The following is a 5,584-nucleotide window of genomic DNA, read 5'->3' as shown; positions in this document are numbered from 1 at the left end:
TTCATGTCAGCGTTGTAAATTAATTATGGCATAAAAATGTAATAAAAAGCATTATTCATGAAAAAATAAAAATAAATAAATAACATGCATGGGCCATGGCAGTGATGTTACATGGGATTTGGGACAAGGATGCCAACGTGTGAACCCCATAAAAAATCGAAAAGGACAGCTGAAAAGCATTAAGCAATTTTAGAGTGAATAAAGAGCGATTTCTTTACCTGCCAAGGCTGCTAACTCCTCTCTCTCTCTCTCTCTCTCTCTGTCTCAAGCTTGCAGGTTGAAAGAAACAGTGAAGATTCATCTTATACATCTACAGTCAAAAACCAAGAAAATGGCAAGGAACCAATCTCCTTGAATCCATTCTTTTCTGTAACAACATCAAGGAATGAGGTTAGTGGTGTCTCTATACTTCTTCTCCAAGTCATCTTCTTTTTCTTTTCTTTGATAGCTATGCAAGACTTATGTGTTTAACCTGGTTATAATTTTTCTAGTGTTAAGCAAACAAACCCACCAATAATCAGTTCTCCATGGATTTACTTGATTTCTACTTTATATATTGCTCAGTTTGCTTCGCTTAACTGACATATGACAGAGGTGCTCTGGTCGTAATATCTCAATTTTCATTTTTAACTGCTGCCTCGCTTTAAATAAAGCACAAAGAACTTGTGATTGGACTATCTTTTTATGTATAACATTAAATATCACCAAGTATTATTTTCATTTCTAGCTTTTCTTGTGTTCTTCCTTCTTATTTCAGTGGTTTTCCTTTCTTTTTGCCATGTTTCTTTTGCTTCACGTACATAACATAGATTTTGCAATATCTACATCTTTCTTATTTGTTAACCCACCTCGAATACCATAAATTAAACTTGTAATTGGACCATTTTTGTTTATATAATTTGTAAACATTTTTTTCCTGAAGTTTATCCTTATCTTTTAGTTCTCTTGAATGTGTAATTCTATTCCTGTAACGGGTTATAAATCATTCTCCTTTTGCAATCGAATTTGATACATATAGGCAAGCTGGAAGAGATATCTTGTGTATATCAATTTATTTTTCTTTTTCCTTGTTTCCAAACCCCACTTTTTTGACACTAATTTTCCCAAAGCCCTGAAGTTTCTGATGGGTATCAAATTTTTGACAGACATTTGGGGCTTATTTAGCGAAACTCAGGGGATTGTTGCAGTTTCAGAGATTTATGGGTTTGTTCCAATTCACAACTTTGTGTCTCTGTCTCCTCCTTGTGTTTGGGAGCTGCTTTGCCAGCGATCAACGTGTTGGTCAGATAGATCCGGGATTCGAAGCGTCTCACAGTGAATGGGCGGATAATCAAGGGCTATTCCTGTTATCCAAAAACTCGGCATTTGCTTTCGGCTTTTACACTGCCGTGGATGTCAAGCTGTTTGTGCTTGTAGTCATTCATCTGGACAGTTCCATCGTGGTTTGGACTGCCAATAGAGGCTTACTGGTAAACAATTCTGATAAGTTTGTGTTTGACAAAAATGGGAACGTATTTTTGGAAAATGGGAACCGTCCAGTTTGGTCTACAAACACAGCAGGGCAAAAGGTTTCAGCCATGGAACTGCAGGACTCAGGAAACTTGGTATTGCTCTCTGAGAATAGAAGTGTTCTTTGGCAGAGTTTTAGTCATCCCACCGACACCCTTTTACCTGGCCAAGTGTTCCAGGAAGGAATGAGTCTCAAGAGCTTTCGAAACAGCAATAAAGTGTCTCTTTATCTTGAATTCAGGGCAGGTGACCTGGTCTTGTATGCTGGTTATCAAACTCCACAGCTCTATTGGTCTATAACAAATGATAGCCGGAAAAGCAATAAGAGCGTCACCGGTAGCGTTCATTCTGTCTCTCTGGTGTCCAATTCATGGAATTTCTATGATAAAAATGGACTTTTACTCTGGCAATTTGTCTTCTCTGACAATACTGGCAACAATACCTTGTGGGCTGCTATTTTAGGCCCTGATGGATCAATATCGTTTAATAATCTCCAAAAGGGAAATGCTTCCACTCCTGAGGCTACTAAGATACCACAAGATTCCTGCAGTGTTCCTGAGCCTTGTGATCCCTACGAAGTGTGTTATTTTGGGAACTGGTGCCAATGCCCTTCGCCTCTCAGCTCTGAATTTGCTGATTGCAAGCCTCAGACTGTCTCAACCTGTAATAGCTCCCAAAGGTCAGCAAAGCTTTTATTTGTTGGTGAGAAGCTTAATTATTTTGCACTTGGATTTGTTCAACCTCTTTTGAAATCTAATCTAAATGCATGCCAAGAAGCCTGCCTTACAAGCTGCTCTTGCCTTGTGCTGTTCTTCCAAAGTACTTCTGGGAGATGCTTTCTATTTGACCAGATTGGGAGTCTGCAACGCTCTGGTGAGAGTTCTCCTGGTTATATTTCATACATGAAGGTCCCTGTTGGTGGAGGTGTTGGGGAAAATAAGACCATAACAATCGTAATCATTGTTATTTCAACCATACTGGTTATTCTTGGTCTACTTTATGTGGGATTCTGGTACTACCGCAGAAAGAAGAGATTGCTGGCATATTCTCAAGAAAACCTTGAAGAAGATAATTTCTTGAGTAGTCTTTCTGGGACACCTGCTCGTTTCAGTTATAGTGATCTTAGTCAAGCAACCAAAAACTTCACTACAAAGATAGGCGCAGGCGGGTTCGGCTCAGTCTACCTTGGTGTGCTCCCAGATGGTAACCGCTTGGCTGTGAAAAAATTGGAGGGAATTGGGCAAGGGAAGAACGAGTTTAGAGCTGAAGTTACAATTATTGGGAGTATCCATCATGTCCATCTGGTCAAGCTCAAAGGATTCTGCGCAGAAGGGTCTCACCGGCTTCTTGTCTATGAGTACATGGCTAAAGGTTCTCTGGATAAATGGATCTTTAAGAACAATGAAGGGAGTCACCTGTTGGATTGGGATACAAGATTCAATATTGCATTGGGTACTGCAAAGGGATTAGCTTATCTCCATGAAGAGTGCGAAGTGAAGATTGTTCACTGTGACATAAAACCTGAAAATGTTCTTCTTGATGATAACTACGTCGCCAAAGTATCCGATTTTGGTTTGGCTAAGCTAATGAACCGGGAGCAGAGCCTTGTCTACACAACACTAAGGGGTACAAGGGGGTACCTTGCACCTGAATGGATAACCAACTATGCCATATCTGAGAAGAGTGATGTATACAGCTATGGCATGGTGTTGCTTGAGATTATTGGAGGAAGGAAGAATTATGATCCAGAAAATCATTCAGAAAAAGCCTATTTTCCCGCTTATGCCTCCAAGATGTTAGAAGAAGGGAAAGTGAAAGAAGTGTTTGATTCTCAGCTAGAGATTGATGAGACGGATGAGAGGGTTTCCACTACAATCAAAGTAGCATTGTGGTGTATACAGGAAGAAATGCATTTAAGGCCAACGATGACAAAAGTAGTCCAAATGCTTGAAGGCATTTGTGCTGTACCTTCGCCACCAAACTTCTCTCAGATCAGTTCTCACTCAAGCTTCTTCAAATGGAGCAGTACTGAAGAGGGTACTTCAACAGGAACAGGACCGATTGATTACTCTAGTGGGGGAACCGTATCAGATGTACGGCTATCTGGCCCAAGATGATTAAAGCAATTTTTACATATAGAGATGTATATATTCAGTTGTTTCGATTATATGCTACTAAGTTCTCTGCTGATTTGATACCAAAATGAAAGGAATGGTCAATGCCATTGGTAGCATTTGTTGCCTTATCACTTATGAAGTGGGTATCCACTCACACCAGTGAACATGCATTCCCATTCCTAAACAAGTGATTGATGTATTTAGAAACAACTGTCTTTTGTTGCATATGTTTATCAGTTCTCACATATTCAATATTATGTTTATCAGTTCTCACATATGTAATATGAATAAATAAATTTATTTTTCTTTGGGTCTCTTTACGAATATTAGAGTCTTTTCTTAAGAGTTAAGAGAAAGCAAGTACTCTTGTCTCTATTTCAAAGATCAAAACATAAAGTGGGCAAACATGATATGGGGGTTTCGAATTAAAACGTCCGACGATACCCATTTGAGGTCAAAATCAGTTTCATTCTCCGACACTTGAGATGTTTTCCTTTGTCCTTGTGTTGTACGGAAAGTTGTAGACAATTCTTTCATCTTTTATAGACACGTTGAATGGTTGCAAAAGAAGGTACAAGAATCAATGGCTGCAGCCTCAGGAATTTCACTACAAGGGCTCATAATATAATATGGGAAAAAGGGAGTTACTTCTTTTGAGCTTTGAGCACTTGAAAAGATGTGGGAGTTTGCATTTGAGGCCCTAGTATTCTCTAAATATTGCTTTTAGTCCTCGTCTTTCTCTCTCTCTCTCTCTCTCTCTCTCTCTTGGTGGCCCAACTTTACACTAAACAAATTTTAAAAGTTGTCTCTAACATGGTTCCGACTTAAATTTAGGAATACACAAATTACAACTAACCTCTTCACAATGATGAGTGTCGTGCAACTTAGTTGGAGAAAGTTCGAATACGGCAGTACCTTGAATAGTATAAGAGCACTATCAACGGAATCTTTAATTTTATTTTATTTTATTTTTTTATTTTTTTTTTTTTGAGTTCCCCCTCCCCTCCCCCTTTTTTATTTTTTATTTTTTTTTATTTTATAAATGAATGGGTGACAATTCATGTTCGGATGTCGGATTGAGATCGTGTCGAGGCATAAATATAAGATTATATAGGTCAACTCTAATCCGACCCATTTAATTAAACGGATCAAACCCGTCAATCCCTAACCTTCTAATTTTGTATTGGGTTCGTAGGCCATGTCAAAAATTACCTGCTATAAGGTCACATGTCGGGTTTGGGTCGTATCAAAGCATGAATATAAGATTATATAGGTCAATTCCAATCCAACCCATTTAATTAAATTAGTTAGATTTCTCAACCATAACCCTTTAATTTGGTGTTAGGTTTGTGTCACGTTTGCAGGTCATGTCAAAAATTGTTAACCTTACTTAGATGTAGGAAAAATCTCCAAATACCTATCTGCAATAAATTTCTCTTTCCTTCCCAAAACCAAAGGAAAGATACAGTGCTACTCAAGATTTAGGAAAGTACTTTAGCTTCCCTTTAAAGTACTAGCAGCAGCTTCCATTGAATTTTCTTTAAATTTAAGAAATCAAATTAGTTTTTACTTCTCTATTCAAATAAACTTCAAAATAGTTTCTCTTATTATTTTTCTATATCATTTAAATATTATTTCAAATAAATGCTAGATAAAAGATAGAGGAAAGAAAACACCTTTTTTTATTAAAAAAATGTTGAGGGAAGTACAAGTGTACCCTAAATTTATGGTAGCACTTTTGGTTTCCTCGATTTAGGGAACACTTCTGAGCAGCTTCCCTTTGATTTTCTATAAATTTAGGAAAGTTAACTATTTTTCTTTTCTTATCAAAATAAACTTTACAATAGCATCCCTACAAACCCTCACATTTTTAAAAAATTCCAACATGGTCCCCAATGAAATGCATAGAGAGGAGAGAGGAAAGAGAAAATTTTTTAATTAAAATAATAGATAGAAAA

At 37.5% G+C, this 5,584-nt stretch overlaps 1 pseudogene; it reads left to right on the top strand.

The window, feature by feature from the left end:
* Positions 1-233: 233 nt before the first annotated feature.
* Positions 234-3,901, top strand: LOC133864480 (G-type lectin S-receptor-like serine/threonine-protein kinase SD2-5; annotated as a pseudogene).
* The last annotated feature ends 1,683 nt before the right edge of the window (positions 3,902-5,584 follow it).

The sequence above is a fragment of the Alnus glutinosa genome, chromosome 3 (genome assembly GCF_958979055.1).
Source record: "Alnus glutinosa chromosome 3, dhAlnGlut1.1, whole genome shotgun sequence".
NCBI classification, from domain to species: domain Eukaryota; kingdom Viridiplantae; phylum Streptophyta; class Magnoliopsida; order Fagales; family Betulaceae; genus Alnus; species Alnus glutinosa.
This window is presented reverse-complemented; position numbering and strand designations above follow the sequence as displayed.